Here is an 18,051-nt window from a genome sequence, read left to right on the forward strand (position 1 = left end):
AACCCCACTATTAATATTTTTTACACTGTATAAAACATTATTATTATTATTATTATTATTATAGAATTCCTTAGACTCACAGACAGCAATTGCACAAGCTTAAGCGAAGCACAGACAGAGCTGTATTATAAACCTTTCTCTACTAGAAAAAGCAGCATGGGACATATTGAAATGAAACCCATATTCCTGTCGTCTGCTGTCAGCATCACACAACAAACAAACATGCTGCAGGAACATAAACTTGTTTTTGGCACTGTGTAAACATACACATAAAGTACATTCAGCTAAAGAACAATGTAAAACACACAAAATGATTTGATCTTTTTTTTGTCCTTGACAAAGTGAGCTGCATGTACGTATTTTTGTCTTGATCTGCTGTTAATACTATGCCTTGCTGTCTGCCATCTTGTAAATGAAGCAACTTTCTTAATGGTTTGGTTATAAAACAGATAAGGTCAATCTTGGAAATGGCTCCTCTGCAAAGCCCATTTAAAGCAAGCGAGATCGAGTCGAGACTCTTACAAGGTTCAGGTTCCTGACATGTCCTATGAAGCAGTTCAGACTGAGTGGAAGTGATCTTAAATCAATAGTCTTCAGTCCGTCAAGGGCAAGGGCTTGTCTTATAGAAAAGCAGTGATTGATACAACAGCAACAGCTATTCCACAACCCCCCCCACCTCACCCCACCCCCATCTATAATGAATCAGTTAACCTTTAAATAGATTTCTGTATTGATTAGACCCCCATAGAGCGTTTAAAGAGACCTAAAGGTCAGGAGTTTAGAGGAAAACAACAAGCGAAGGGGAGGAGTGGGGGCAGGGCTAACTGCCCTCCAAAAACTAGAAATGGTAACCGCTCCCTCATAGCGTCCAGCACTGCATGCTTTAAAATGCCCTGAGACCAGTACATTTCAACAATAACTTTTCTGAGATTAGCAGGATTTTCTTTTTGCTCTGCCTGTAGCGTGCAGAAACAAACATCTTAGACATGCAAAAAAAACAAAAAAACAACAATAGACAGCAAAGGAATAATTACATTTTTCAGCCTAATGAACAAAAGGAATGTTTTTTGTTTTGTTTTTGTGTATAGAAATTAGTATTAAACAATAACAGCTGATTTGTTTAGCTATAATATGCCACAGAAGTGCACTTAAGTTGCATTTGTTTTCCTTAAGTTTCTGAAGAAACACTCTTGGTATCAGAAATGTAACCACAGTGACAGTACACACATTATGATAAAAATACACTGCCTACTAGTCTTTGAAACCTACCGGTTTGTTAACTTTGTTTTCATCTAGGATTCACAAGAGCTTTTTTTTTCGCTACAGATTCCCTCCTTGCACCTGGCTAATATATTCCCTGACCTCCTGCCAGGAGGTGAGGCTACAGTAATTAAGAGAAGAAATACAGTATGCTTCTCTAATTAGGGAAACAGAGAAGAGGATGTTAACAAGGCGTTATCTATTCAAACACCTGCAGCTCCTGCTCCTGCTCCTGGAGATTACTGAAGACTGTTACTGTAAGAATACCTGTCATCTCAAAGTAAGTTAATAAACTGACAGAAGACAAGGTCATGACGTTTAATGTAACACTTAACAATGGCAAATCTCCTGATTGAGCCAAAGTTACTGCAGCATCTCTGAATTCCCTCACAGCAAATTCAATTCTTGCATCCTATTACAAACCAAATGCCTGCAAATTTATGTTTATCACATTTCAGGACACCCGTCATATATTCAGTTCTAAGTATTATTTATCCCTAGAATGCTTATGTAACAAAGTACATGACGACTGCGATTCATCATTCACGACCTAAACACACCATGGGGGAGAAATAATACAAGGATGATTCAAGCCTGCTAAAAGATCTGCCGTGACGAGGCTGTGCTTTAAAAATCACTGCTGTTACCAACAACAATAATGATTATGGGTATTCCTGTTTCTGCTTATACTACCCATGCAAGGCCTGGAAACCCAAATTATCCAATTGCAAAACACACTGCAGATTAGAGACACACTTACAATATAAAGGCCACGTGTAAAAGGCTTCAACAGAAAATGTAAATTGGAAGTCTACGACCCAAGCCAATAAGAACCAGCCTTCTGGGTTTACTTATCTACTGTAGCACAGTCTCAAAGCTTGGAGCACTGTATGTGACTATGTACGTGAACAGCTTCAGGGGGAACCTCACACTTTGTAGCTGTTCCATGCAAGGCCGTTCCTTACTGTTCATATTGCACTGCTCTCACTGCAAGACACTTTACTTTCTTGGCACTGGGACAGGGCTTTGTTGGAAAATAGAAAGCACGCTCTAGGGCGTACCCTGTATACATCTCCTCACTACACTGCAATACTCCATCCAGGATGTAAACAGGGGCCCTTTGGAAACGGGGAGGTACCTGTTTTTGGGGAGGTAGGGAGTGGGTTGCAAACACTCCAAAACAGTACAGGCACAAGAAAAAGTGCAGTTTATCACAGGCACATCAATGTTAAGATTGGCATGTTTGGAGAGAGAATGCGCAGCATCAGAGGCGTTTCTCTTGCACCAAAAAATAGAAGACGACGTAATCCCCAGGAGGAGAAACAAAAACCTCTGTCCAATTTTCTCCTTGTAATTGGATGGCAAGCTAAACTTCTGAATCATCAGTCTAATTTAACAACTCTCAATTTTCCACCTTAATTGCCTGAAGGAGCAGGGTGGCATCCCTGGAAGTTGCCTGGCAGCGAATTGAGCTGCAGCACACTGTGGTTTCATCAGAATCCTCTTCCTGTTCCCTTCAAATCCCATCCTCAAGCCCCACCCACTTCGATCTGTACAGCTCAGTCATAATAACACTCCTAGGCACTACCCCTGAGTGGACCCCAGGTCTGTGCACATTGTAAGGGGTACACCCTATACTGGAGATGGGGAGTGCTTAAAGCAACTGAAGGGAAAAATTACATTTGTGAAATGCATTAAAAAAAAGTCAAAATGCGCAAAAGTTTGCAGAGGTGGCTTTTAACCCACAGAACTGATATTTTTTCTTTTGTGTCCCCCTCGGTAAGGGTAGGTGTCTTTGCAGGGGTGCGTTTATCTTTTTAAAAAAAATGGGAAAACCTAAAAAACTGGTCACCAAAGGAACATTTGTGGCAGCTAAAGACGCATGGCTGCTTATTTAAGGTGCCTTTGTCAGTCACTTGGAAAGAGCAGGTGATGGCTTAGGGCCCAATTCAATTAAACGTTAACTGGGAAAAGTGTTCTGGGAAAAATACAACTGTGTGCAATAAGCTGAGCAAATCTGGGTATGTTGTTATTTTTTAAACATTATAAGCGATTTGTTAATCAAAACCTGTTAATTACTTTTTCCCTTAGTTCAGATACAGTACTGTATAAGCAGAGGTGAGATACATACCACATTTTCTGTTATGTTATACACACATGTGTACAGTAACAGCTATACTTGTGTACATACTGTACATATATTAGCAACATTACCAAGAAAATGTGCAAAGCATTCAAGCAACAACAGATAAGATGCACGTACCACCACTACATTTGTCCTTGTAGGTCCGTTTTTGTGTCCTACATTCACACTGCTTTTGTCAGGTTTTTATGATACTTTGCATGCAGTAGAAGTACTGTGCCCTAGAGGGATGTATCAATGTTAACTGTTGCAGCAGTTTCAAAAAAAGAACAGTACTACAAAATACAGTGTGATTGCTAGCTGTAAGTTCTGGTGAACTATGCTGGGCTAAACCATGCAGGCAGAAAGCCATACTGGACAGCTTTTTGTTTTTCTATTACTGAATTAGTCCTGTTTTATCTTGACGTCATGTCAAGGGCTCCTCCTAATTCATCTGCTGTCCTCATATCCTTGTCTAGGTACCACTCCCAGGGCAAAGGGGCAACAGCTTGAATCATCTTTACAGTGACAGCGTTCCTGTGAAACTTCCTGCCTGTGAACCATTCGGAAGAGAAAACACAACAGTGTTAAGTAAAACAAAACAATAAATGATAATAGTAATAATTCACACGGGGAATACTTAATTCAAACTTAACAAAATAAAAAAATACACACATTTTCATTTTCAAGCCTGGCCACCCCCCCACACCCCCAGTCCCTCCGCTGGCTGCTTTCAATGTCCAGTCCCTGGGAACCTGTGGCTCTAGTTTGGGGTTGTTTTAAACTTTGCTTGTTGTTATTTTTAAGAACCACAGGGGCTCCTCCTCCCCCCCCTCCCCCAATCCATCCCATCCCTTGAATAAACAGACTGGTTTATCTCCTACGGGTACAGCATCCTAGAAAGAGCATTAATTGGTTGAGTTAAAAGACCATTGATCAAAAAAAATGAGCGTGGCTCGCGTCTGCAAAACAGCAGGAAGAGAGGGTAATGGTGTTTGAAAAAACAAACACCTTGAAAACAGAGTGAGAGAAACAGAGACAAGGGCAACAAAATATTAGACAGCTGACATTTGTGGCTTACGCTACCGTGTAAACGGGCTGTCCCTCACGATTCTTATGTACACATAAGCTGCATCTCCCTGCTCCAAGTCAATGGGCAACACAGCAGATCTGACAGACTGAGGTGTACAGCAGATACCTGAGGTTCTGCTATATCCAAGACTGCTGAAAGATTTGGCCACACTGGAGATTTCTGTTCCCAATATATAAGGAATTAAGAGCAAGTGACATTCAGGCATAGTCAGGGGTCCCTTCAGACCAAGAACATCTTTCAGTCACATTGAGTCAGTGTCGCCCTGGCTGTACACATGACAAGCGTTTCTCTCGCCTGCTCCCTGAAATATCAAGGTGACACCATTCCTGACATTCACAGTACAAGCCAAAAAAAACAAACTTACTCTTTGTAGTCACAACCTTTAAAACTGATTTAACAATTCTGTAATGAAGTACACCACACACTCGCTATATCGCGGTCTGATATAAATCCGATATATATCAAGTGCCACGATATAGCGAGACCAATAGAAAAACAAACAGGCTAACAAATACTGTACAATCACTCCCTCATTTTATCGGGTGCGTCAGGGTCCAGTATAAATCCTCTATGCAACCTGCTTTTTCTCATTTTTAAAATATAGCTTGTCTGTATCTCATCATAATTGTATACTTTTCCTACAAAGTTACAATGAGTTGAAAATTCTTCATTGGCCCCATTAATGTTTTTGTTTCTTTAAAAATAGTGTGTATTTATCTGCATGGACAACATCCGAGGGCTGCTAAATTCCCTTTAAAAGGTTATCAGTCTAATCAGTGCAACATCATGCTATTCTGTACACTGTAGGATTACATTTATTCAGTAGTGCCACAAACCATACTTTCTTTTTTACATCCAACAGCTTTCCCTACTGCTGAATTGTTAGACTAAATGCTCTGTGTACAGAAATGCTCAAGAAACAACAAAGCAGGCTCCACCTGGAATCAAGCTGAATTGCTCGATCTCTAAAGCACTGATTAATGTAACTAGATGTCTTGCAAACCAGACCAATTGTATCGAGTCAGCACTGAAGCTTGGTGTTCGGACATCAGATATGACTAAACACTTACTGTAGTACTAGCTCACCAGATAAGTACAGTAACATATAACAAAAGATAGTCTGGGTGTCTAAAGCCTTGAAAACAAATCGAGTCACCCGTCTACATTTTGGTTTGCATATGAAGCAAGTCCATGCTTGACAACAACAAATTCCATCAGCCTTCCCAGCAGCAACTTCTCGGATATCTGCTCATGGGTTAAAGCTTGAACACAATGAATTCAAGCAAGCATCTGGTTTGGTGATTCTACTTCCTTACAGTGGAGGCTAAAAGGACCTGGATTTTATTATATCACAGAGGAGGTCATTCAGTTAAATACTGCCTTGATTTGAAGAGAGCCTGGCGCCAAACAGAAATGTTAGCATTGCTCTAAATCCTTAAGTAAATATAGTACTCACAATGCAGAAAACATTCAAACAGTTGGATTTGAAGATACAGTACACTAATTTCACAAGATTCAAACAAATCAATTAACTGTATCTTAGTGTACTAGATATCAATATACATTGCTAGCTTTATTTGAAACACTATGAAAGCCTTTGAGTAACTGCCTGTGACGCACATGAAGCTGCAACTAGACAGCACTAAAAGGAAGCGAAAGGACCAGAGAAATTGAGTCTCCAGATATACTGTAAATGCTACCCGGGTTAGAAATTAGAGCTTATACTGCACGAGATATAGCTCTGGTGTATCAAAGTAAACCCTATGGTTTAGTAAAACCAGAGATACAGAAGGTGAAACTCATCTGTGTGCTACTGTAACCTGCTGGAAGTTAATGTCCAAAGTTCCAGATTCACAAGTTGTGACCCAACCTTTTTTTTTTTTTTTTTTTTTTTTTAAATAGCAGTAGATACGGCATTCTGCGAAACAAGCTCATTCATCTGATCCTTTGAAGGGGATGTGCTTGTCTGCGCTTTGAAGTCCTGTGCACTGTTAATCAGATGATTAAAAGCAATGTGGAAAAGCAGAGGGGTGGACTCCTGAAGGAGGCTTTAATTACAGCTCATTTGCTCAGCAGTGTTTTTGTGCTCCCGCTGAGCTGTCAGTAAGGCAGCTCCAATGCCGGTCCGACACAGGGGATTTGCTATTAAACACAGTAGGAGGCTTTACTGGTCTTGCATGCTGGGACATTTTACAACAAAAACATTTATTAAAACAGTTAAATTGGAATGTCAATTATACTCTGGTATATTTCAGAAAAGTTGATCCATTTCAATCCAATGCTTGGAAAGAATTGCACTAGTTTACTGGATTCAAACTTGAATACCCAATCCAATTAAATTATACAACACTACAAACGGTGTTATCAGTATAACTTCCCAAACCAATTAGAGCAAACATGACTACTGAACTCTAAAACAGTTACAAAAAAAGACAACAAACCCAGCTGTATGTACCATTCTGAAGCTTTCTCACTGTGCACGAGGATGCTTCAATCAACCTTAGAAAGTGCATATGAGAGGCTGATATTCTGAGTTTAGCACTGGACTCCTCAGTTACAGAACTGATTTGTCTGTGTGACTCACAGCTTTACTGATCTGATACAGTAGCTGAGTGATATCTTTAATTACATCGCCACAGTCATCCTTTTCATATGGGAACTTGGGCTTTGCTGGCATTATCCCAGCCTGACTTGCAACCTTAATGTATTTCTTATTTATTTATTTGCTTTCTGCAAATTTTGTCCTCTTGACAGGTCGGACCTTCCCCATAGAGCACCATACATGCAGCTGAATAAAGTGGATTTGAGAAAGATCACACCCTGATATTTAGTCCAGTGTCTGTCCCAAATACTACATAAGCTACCTGCCAGTCTACCAGTTAAGTAGATTACCCTAGCTCTATAAAAAAAAAAAAAAGATCAATGTTGGTTCTCTTCCGCTAATAGAAAATCCAATAAACGATACATAAAATGCACTTACCCCAATGACAGCCTAAATTAAAATGTCAGAGCACCCTCCTGACTATATGATTGTTCAGAACAGAAGTACACAACATTACTGCAATCAGATATCAGAAGCAATGATTGAGCCAGGATATTAAACAGCGGAGGGTTCGCAATTGTTTGGTTTCCTGATGTATTTGCTGAGAAATACCTATAAAAAACTGGCTAACAACGCATGCCTCTGGTCCTTGGGTTACACAAGAAGTGGGCTGGCACACAGCCTTCCATGAAAGAGAAGGCAAGCCAGTGACCACGGACGGGCTGTGCAAACACTCGCACATGGACAGGGAAAACATTTTGCAGTCCAGCACAGAGTACATACATGTAGGAGGAGGCAGCTGGGAAACATTTTGCCTTTGCTGCTTTCTTTTCAGCCTGAAAATATTTAATGTTTTCACTCCTTCAACTCCCTCAACATGGAAGAGGGTCTGTCTAGAACCTAGCACGTAAGAAATGGTGATGCATGTTACTGTATATGTTCTATATTGTATACTTAACAATAATTTAACAAAAAAAGGAGAAAGAAAAGACTCCAGATCATAAGATACAGTACATCTACCCTTACAATTGTGGGCTTACCCTGTCTGCTGTTGAATGGGACACCACCAAAGAGCTGGAGGTGTCGAAGCGGTGTTGGGAGACTTTTTCAACCAATGCCTTAACATGGTGTTAGGGTGTGAAACTGTCTCTAGAATCAACAGTAATAACCGCCTTACACTTCCTTTTTATAATGTGTTTTCCTGTCGCTCCTGTCGACTGCACTCCGCAGAGGAAATCTGATGCTAATCCAGAAAGCCACCCTGCTCCTCCCCGCTGTCACACTCACATTAATGGATCAGACCACTGTGATCTCACTGGTTGGGAATGTTCAGTCCTGTCCAAAAGCCTGGCAATCAAACCAAACAGAGAGCAGGGCGAGGAGGGTTGAACAGAGTGTACTATCCTAGTTGAGAGAAGGCCATCGGATCAGTCCCAGCCCGCCAGCCTCAATGCCAAGAGTTTTCTATGGTAATTTACTCTACTTTAACCATGTTCTACATCCATTGCACATTGCTATCTAAAAGCTACTGAAAATGTATTGGGATGATGCATACCTTGCATCAAGCTAAAGAGTGGTTTCTACACCTTACAAGGCTGGGGGTGACTGGTGGAAAAATCCATAAGGCGGCAAGGTGGTCCCTACACATTCATTTTACAATGTGAAACTAGACGTAAAAGCAAAGGGCCTAATAACAATATAATTGAAAACCACCCTACATGGTATTGAAGAGGGTTCAACCAAACTGATGGCAGCACTATTTTAATATTGAGCACCAAGACCAGGCAATGCAGTTTAATCATTTTTATCAAAACTTTGTACTGTAGGGCTCAGATTATAGAAACACAGTCCTTTGGGGGATGTTTATTAGTATTTGCCTGCAGTATATGGTTCTTCTTGCTTTGAGGAAGACAACAGTTTCCTCTGAATTGTGCTATAAATATAGATCTTCCTGGAATGAAAACACATCTCCACAGAGACTCATCGGTTTCTTTGTGTTTCTTTTTTCTCTTTTGAAGCACCCTCTCTGGTTCACAAAGGCCTATTTTTTTTCTTCCGAAAGCAGAAGAGACACGTTCACTTTGTAACATGGCAACCAGTTGCTTGAAGGTGAAACATCTTTTTCTTCTTGTTTTGTGGCTTGCATATTATTCCATCTGTTATCTTAAGAACTGTACATTATGTCAAACTTGAGTGAGCGAACTCAGCTTTCACTTTCCCAGCCTGCATCTAGACATTCATTGTAACGTCAAACATTATGTGATTGTTTCAGACACTCAGATTCAAGTTTGCAAATCGGAACTTTTGATTAAGATTCTAGCATTTCCTGCAACAAGCACAAAGTACTTTTTGTGAAGTTGTTGAAGTCTGTACTGTACGTCAGTTTACTGTAGATATGAAGTGTGTGTTAGTGAGAGGACATCGTTAGCTGGGGAGGACCCAGTTATTCTCAGGTGTAAATGCTGTAAAGAGAAACATTAGATATAAGATCTATGGTACAACTGGCTAAGGCTGAGGGCCATGGGAGTAACTTATCATGGAATTACTTTCACAGCTGAGATCTAGGAATCTATTTATTTTTTTTTTTTTTTAAAGCCAAGTGTATGTTTATAGAGTTCATCCGAATCCCCTGTCACAAAATAGTACCGTTTGTGCCAAAGGTTTTTTTTTTTTTTTTTTTTTGGCTTAGCCTTACAGCTTTCTTTTCCGCTCTGAACCAATTAAAAAACTCACAACACAGTGAAGGCAACATTAACATGTTGCATATTTCTAGATGCTAAAAAGGTCACCTTGAAAATGCAGAGCTTGAGAGCAATATGATTCTTCTCAGCTCAACGCTAAACTTGTTTAAAAAATAGCTGCCCTTTGTTGTTTTAATCTTGGCTTGGCTTCTCACCTAGTAGGATTTTTAACGGCTTGCTTCCGTTCTATAGAATAAAGAAAGAAGGATGTCGGCCATGATAGGGGTTTTTTTTTTTCCCCGCAAAAGCAGGGCCAACATACAAAGCTTGTATACAATGCATTTTCTAAACAGGAACATAACACGCCCCATGATCATGCTCAGTTTAACATAATTCTTAGCCTTCAGTACAAAGAGCAGCCCTTTTCATAGAAGGTGTCTGTCTTACAAGTTAATTATATCAATAAAATCCTATTACAGTATTTCACAACTAGCGAAAGTTAAGCTGCCAAAATTTCAGTGTACGTGCTTCTACACCTAAACAAGGAGCTTAGATAAGCAGTGAACTTCCTCTGACAGAAACCACATTAATGTACAACACCAATCTACTTTTTTTCCCCCCAACAATAGCCAATTTCACTTCTTGTAGACAAAACAATAAAACTAATTGATAAAGATGCCAAAGAATTAGATTTCTATTTTGGCAAAAAGCTGCTTACACCTATAATGTACCACCAAGCATGCACTTCTGATCAGGGTAGTACCCAGTACTGCTAGCCAGTAAGATAGAATTGCATACACTACAAATGATATATGTGAATTATACAACCAGCACTGTCAAGAAGATGCATCTTGATTTTAGTACTGAATACATTGAACCACCAAGACAATAAACCATTGCATTTCATCCCTTCTGTTATGATTTGAAAATCCTTTAATCAGGGGTCCAAAGTACTGTATGGCAACTACTTCTGATGCTTTTGGGAAATAAATGCCCCAGGTTACTTGCTCCCTATGTAGTTGGCAAAAACAAAAACAGTGTGCCGTGTTTCCACATCTGTCTGGGACGTAATGTTTCAGCTCTCCCTAGTCCCAGTTCAATCACACTCCGTGACGACAGCGCTCTCAAATCCATGTGCAATAAATTCGGATTTCACTTCCTCACTCCCTACTGTAATAAATCAACCATCTGCACCAGAAGCAATTAGGAGGTTTAAACCACTGTGTATCAACTGACAAATAGTAAAACAATGTCATTATTCTTGCGTATTAAGGCTCAGTGTTGCAAGATTGTTTAGTTTTACTCCATTTACTGTTCTGTGTTACAGGTAACAGGACCTCTATAACAGTCACAGGAGCGGATTACCTGTGACACAATAAGGTTTGCGAAGCATTTTAAACAGACCAAAAAAAGTATGTGCTTTTAGTAAGATATATGAATATTTATCACAATGTGAATCTTGCATCAGAAGATTTTAGATTTGTATAGTACAGATTATCTTCTTTGATTTTTAACAACTGGTGCCCTAGTAGAAATGATCTAAATGGCTGGCCAAGTGCAAATACAAACTCATTAAATTGATTAAAATTAAAACAAGTCGAATGGATGCCCTGAGTTTCTACATGTTTTGCAATGTAGTCTGCCGTGAACTCCTCCCCCTGGAGCGTACTATACAGCTCCTGTGAAATAACAGAATTTTGGATTACTAAAGGACTCTGCGGCATTGGTCAAAGCACTGTTTTTTAAAGTCCCAACGATGCTGCATGCAGAAGTACAAAGGCTCTGTGTAACAGTGAGCCTTTTGTCCCATTTCTGTACCAGTGCAGAATACCCTCACTGCTGGCAGCCAGGCTGAAAAAGCAAACACACTGACGAGTCAGTCTGGTAAGGGGGTTGGATGGAGGAGAGAATCACGCAGCTGGTTTTTATAATATTCCGGGCATTCAGCTAGGGGGATGGTACAGAGTGAAAGTCTGGTTTTGAATAATCAATCAGGGAGCCAGTAATTCAAGACAGTGAACTGACCGCAAACTGTGCAATGAACGTGCCATTCAGATAAGGATCTGGGTATAATACTTTGTTTCCACTTAACTCCGGTTGAAAATATGACTATATTGACTATATGAAACCTTCATTTGTCAACCTAAATGCTATCAAAGTTATGCTAACTACTTAACTTTCTATTCTGTTAAACTCTGACCCTTTCCCAAAGTGGGCTTGCTCAGATCAGCTCGGATTGGCGAATAATCCATTCTCATGGAAATATCTGGCAACATGGATTTAAACAGGCTGTCACAAGCAGCCCTGTCGTTTGGTTCCTGCACGTTAGTGTGTAGTACATTGGGCAGTTAGGCTCACCAGCACTGAGCGAATCACGTGGTCCGGATTGGCTGAGGGGCATGCCAAGGGATGATGTGCAGAGTTCAAAAATTGTATGCGTTACGGGCCTACAGCACAGCCTTTGCCACACTGATGGGCAATGAGTGAAAGCTTGCTTTGTTTACATTAAGGAGGAGAGCGTCCACTCTGCAGGACAACTACTACGGAACACCTCGACTGCAAGACAGTGCCTGCGAAGGCTGCCCATCCAAGACCGTCACAACCTGGAGTCGCTTGGTGGCCGGGACTTCCGAAGTGACAGTCGTAGGTCAGCTTAGGTGGTGTTGATCCCAAACAGTATAAAGAGGGTTTCAGTACAGTAGTAGGACATTCCTTTTAGTGGGACTAGCGCTCGCCGCTCTGCATTTCACAGAGAACTGTAATACACCACTAGCACTTATTCACTGTCAATAAGAACTGTATTTGCATTTTGTGTTTAGTGTTGGTGTGTTAAACTGGACTTTTGGTTGCGGGTCAAACCCGTGGGATTCTTACAGACAAAGTGATACACGCCGCTGTATTCACTTTATTACTTACAGGTCTTTGCCATAAGGCTCTGAACATTGTAGTAATTTCAATAAACACCCTTGCTCCTGTTCATAATTGTCTGCGTGATTCTTACATGCACTGCACTGCACTCACCTGTATCCACCCACCACTTTGCCACAGGCACTTATTTTTATTTGTTTTCTTTTCTTTATTACATGTGACACTACGGCTGCATGTGTGGCGTGTCAACACCAATGCTCTGTGTCTGCCTCGTGATTATTAAATGACGACCCACACATGTAACATGTTACACAGGACTAAAAAGTAAACCCCAATCCTGCTGTGATCACAGCTTTCATAGCCGATTACAAAACTATACTTCTGTAACAATACACTGGAACATGTGGCCTGATGGTTAAGCTACTGAAGAGCCACAAGACACGGTCATGTGCTACCTCGGGAGAGTCTCGATATGCGGTTTCAGCCTGGTGTAAAGAGGGAATCAGCAGTGGGACGGAGCTTGCTTGTCATCTTATCTGCATTTAAATCAGTCGTCTTGTTTCAATGCATATTCTGGATATTGCGACTCTTTCAAAATAACAATACATATATAATACAATTTTATAATATATGGTGTAAATCATTCCTGCCACATGTTGTGCAGTGCTTACTTATGGCAGCACTAACTTTAGTAATGTATATAAATTAATTTTACTACAGCATGTTTTGCTCATGATTGCTTTTAGAGCTGTGGAAAAAATAGTCCCTGCATCTTTGTATTTGCTTCTATACGAAAATCAACTTCACCTTAGCGATGGGTGGGGACAAACCCTTTATTCAATAACTTCAGTCTTTACAGCACCCACTTCCTTTCCAATACAGATCACACTATACACTGAATAAATAACAATTCTGCTTTTCACTTGCGTCTCAGGCATTCCCCAGCCAAAAGGGGAAGGGCTGCAGTGGGTTGGGTTTGTATGTATGGTTTGCGTACTTGTGAATATCCAAATGAATCTAATTAATATGGGGCTCATAACTGAGGCAGATGAATGCATTTGTGGTTTTCTGAAGAAACACAGCAAGCTCATCCCTTAAAGTAAAATTGTGCTGGAAAACAGAACGTGTGAAGCAGGCAGCATGAATAAGAAATATAAGAATGCATTCTGCACTTTAAACATGTGGAACTAAAAAGATACTTACTGTAGTTTGTAAAATATTAGTTTTACTTTATTACTGGGTCTAGGCTTTTAAGGAAAATTCTAACAGATACCTATAGCTGGTCTGTAAAATAAATGTGAGTGCATCGTCCCTCAGTTCATATGGGGACAACATTTAAAAAAACCGTCCCCATCAAAAGATGCTGTGGGGCACAATGCAGATTACTACTGCAGCAGACTGGAACAAAATAGAATTGCAGGGTTTCTCCACATAGCTGATAAAAACTTCAGAACAGGGAACAGAAGATTCAGAATGAGGAAGAACTACAGGACTTTACAGAACATCCTGTATCAGCCCAGCACTAGCAAGAGGAGACCTTAGTGACACAGGCACGTTCCATCCGGGTTCAGAAAACACAATCACGCAACTGTGCAATGTGTATTACGCTGCATTACGCACTTTTTATGCTGTTGCCAGAATAGGGTTAAAGGTGTTACTCCTTTTTAAATATTATAATTTCATGTCTGAGAATTTTTGTTGCTAGATAATTAAACTGAAAGAAAGACAGCAAGCATCAGCTAAATCTAAAAACAATTCTGTCCCTCAAACAGAGCCCTATAAACAGGAAGCGATAACTACCAGGTCTAAGCCACATTCTGTGCTCCTTCCGTCATACCAGCCCTGCAGAAACATCTAAAACCTGACATTTACTGCTTCTGTAAAGAGAGAGGCCACTACATGAAAGCCATTTGTCTACCTAAACGCTATCAAAGTTTATTAAAATAGTTGTGCTGATTATTTAACTTTCCATTCTGTTAAACTCACTGGCCCTGGTAGATTGTGGTAAACTTGGTTTCCCAACATGCAGTATATCAATAACCCAAATGATCGAAAAGGCTGGGAATTTGATGTCAACATTTACACTGGAAAAACCCAGCACACCAGCACCAAATGTGGGGTGATATTATAATAATAAAAATAATATTATTTTTTCTTAATGCTTGATGGGTTTACGGTGTAGCACTACATTTATTTACAGTGCAAACCAATTGTATTTGTGGTAGCTGCAGTCTACAGTTGGGCTGGGGCAATGGGTAGGGGCTGGGGTGTAACCTCCTATCCCCTCGAAAGGGAAGCTATTTTTTTGGTCTACAAGAAGAAAATGACTAAACATGAATCTCCTGTGCAGAAAAAGTAACTCACTCAGTGAGTGCCCAAGGCAGGCCTGTTCATTACTGGAAAGACTCCTAAGATAATTACAAACATTAGCCTGCAGCTGCTGCTGCCGTTTAAGAGAAGGGTAAAACATTTAAATAAATGAAGGAACCAAAAAATAAATAAATAAGGAGGTGGAGTACAGTAACCGAGCAATGCCAGCCTCTTCCCTGCCTGCAGCCCACAGGTTTCTGCTCCTTTTATCACAGAGTTGGGAGCAAAGTGTCTGGCCAGGTTCAGCAGACTGTATGATCTCACCTCCTTATTCAGCGACACTCTGAACGAGCCAAGGGCTGCCACGTAGGACACAGTTGACTTTCCCGGCTCTCCCATTCAAAAAGGCGCCTGGGTTCTCATCAGCTGAATGCTAATCCCAAACTCTGAGCTCGCAAACAGCTTGCCTGAAATATCTTCTTACCGCCGCTATACTGTACGGCCACATTTTCCAGCTACGTTATCATTTAGATTAATTTTTTTATTATTATTATTTCTAGCTTTATTATTATTTCCAGCTGCAGTAGAAGCGTGTCAGGATTCCTATTTTTTAACAGTTTTTCATTCCCTGTTTAAAATATATTTTTTGCGGGGATGTATAGAGCGATACTCTGAGTACATAAAACAGAATCTCTATAATTTGGTACAGTAAGGTACTCATTTTAGATATAATTATCTTTTACTGAGTTTAACATATTGTAAATACATGACGGTACATACAATATTTACAATCAATTTAGCAAACAAGGAAGACAGTTTTACTCCGAGTTAGGCCTGTCCAATAAGGTTCAAGTCTTTTTTTTATTTTTAATAATAATAATAATAATAATGTTTCATTCAATGGAGACTGGAGTATGAGCCCTGACGGGTTTAATCGCAAGATATGCCAATTCTGTTCCGAGTCTGCAAAGCGTAGGATATACTAATCCCAAACTCTGAGTTTGGAGGATGTACCAACTGGGAATACCTAGAGAAGCAAGCTGGGCAGTCAATTCCACCATCATACAACGTACAGGAATCAAATCCAAGTATGGCAATTACTAAAATATAGTAAATGGATCATTCTAATATAGCCATCTATTATGACATTATTGTGTACAAAATTAGCACAGCGAACAAGCAAATTAAATATTGGTGTATACTATGTGCACCTAAATGGAACACAAGCCAGTTCATCTTCAGTTTGTCTCTGTTGCTAATCCTTTGCAACAGAAGCCCAGCAAGTACTATATATCACTGACACATATAAATCACTGTAATCCCCTTGCAAAGAGATGACAATTGCGCAAGTATGTATAGCTTGAGTTTACTGTTTTACTTTTCAATGCTGTATTTAGCCATCATTAACCCCAGACTGGAACAACCAAGATTTAACATCCTAGAATGAGTTCATGCTACTCAGTTTTAAAGCTGAACAGAATCAGGGCAGAAGAAACTAAGGCCTTTAAACAACTTTCACAATTTCATTGCAGTCAAACATTAGAATGTGCTCTTTCTGCAAGGAGTCTATGTGATTATGATGGAAAAGTCACGCACAACTTAACTTGGGAATAGTCTGGGAATTTCCTGTGAGATCTGTCACGAAACAACAAGGTTGGTTAAAGAAGCAAACAGACAGCTTGTCTTAGTCAGAAATACTGGCCAAATCAGCCATATTTGTTGGCAACATTTTCCTCAAGTAAATTATTACAAATTTAAAATGCAGAACCTGTATGTGCAGTTTTTTTTGTTTTTTTTTAGTTGAGTTTTTTCTGTTATTAACACACACACACACACACACACACACACACACACACACACACACACACACACACACACACACACACACACACACACACACACACACACACACACACACACACACACACACACACACACACACACACACACACACACACACACACACACACACACACACACACACACACACACACACACACACACACCTTAGAAAGAACTGCACCCTGACTAACAACCTTAAATCTTCCTTGATTTCCTGGCACTATTCATATATAGTCTACTGAATCTCCCGTCACGTAGCCAGCAAATTTAATCTTAGGCAGTTTGAATTGATTTTGTTTATTGTTTATTGTTTATATGAAATAGCAGCAGGCGTTTTTACGCTGTCATTATTCTTTGAATCTGTTGGTTTTCACTCAACCATATTCCTAAGAAAAAGAAAAGATTAAAAGGAGAAGGGCAGCTTTTATGATGCATTGTTTTTTTATTATTATTTAAGTCAATAGCAATATTAACTGAATGGCTCACTTTGATTAGCAAGTATGCAATCAGCCTATAATGATCCCCAAAACAAACGCATTATAAAGCATAAAACATAGACAGAAAACTTAACAAGGTACAAATATAATGTACATGCAGTGACCAAAGGGGATGAGATGAGATATATTATATATTATATATATATATATATATATATATATATATATATATATATATATATATATATAAACACAAACACACACACAAATAGTGTACAAACTAGAAAAAAAATCTAGAGTCAGCATCCCCACATGTTGCTACAACTGTTTAAATAACATTTTTATTTGTATTGTTAACATTTTACACTTATAACTTTAAAATCTGTTTCAAAGCTCTTTTCAAAATGTCCACTCTGGTGCACTGGGGTTTGAGATCTGTCCTCTAAATCAGCGTTTTCCCAACCCTGTTCCTGACAGAGTGTGCCGCCAGGAACACGGTTGGGAAACACTGCTCTAAATCACTGCAGGAGTGAGATTTAAAAAAAAAAAACATAGCAAGCGCTCTGGCTTTTCTGTTCATCATGGATCGTCATTGCTGCGTTAACTGTTTGACAATGTGGATAATAATCCTTACACTATCCGTGCACTGGAGTGGACATTTTGAAAAAAGCTTTGAAACACACTTTAAAAAGTTGTAAGCTATCAGAATGTTAACAATGAAAATAAATTACAGGTATGCTATTTAAACAGTTTTAGCAACACGTGGGGACATATAATGCTATATTTTTCAGAACCCCTCCACTTACTCTTTAAGATCAACTGAAATGTTTTCATGAATGCATCACAAAAACCAATAAACACTGAAGGCAATGGTTAAGTATTATTGCATTAGATGC

The 18,051-nt window shown here is 39.6% G+C and overlaps 1 protein-coding gene across 2 annotated transcripts in view; it reads right to left on the bottom strand.

Annotated features, from left to right (window-relative positions):
- Window positions 1–18,051, bottom strand: part of LOC121329128 (guanine nucleotide-binding protein G(i) subunit alpha-2) — a 66,622-nt gene that overhangs the window by 32,530 nt on the left and 16,041 nt on the right. Inside the window, exon 1 of one of the 2 annotated variants that reach the window (XM_041274505.1) lies at window positions 7,456–7,539. The exons of the other annotated variant lie outside the window; for it this stretch is intronic. The gene's annotated coding sequence lies outside the window, so the exon portion shown is untranslated. Of the gene's footprint in view, window positions 1–7,455; window positions 7,540–18,051 lie in introns of those variants that run through there. 2 annotated transcript variants of the gene reach the window in all.

Source organism: Polyodon spathula, chromosome 16 (genome assembly GCF_017654505.1).
Source record: "Polyodon spathula isolate WHYD16114869_AA chromosome 16, ASM1765450v1, whole genome shotgun sequence".
Lineage (NCBI taxonomy): Eukaryota > Metazoa > Chordata > Actinopteri > Acipenseriformes > Polyodontidae > Polyodon > Polyodon spathula.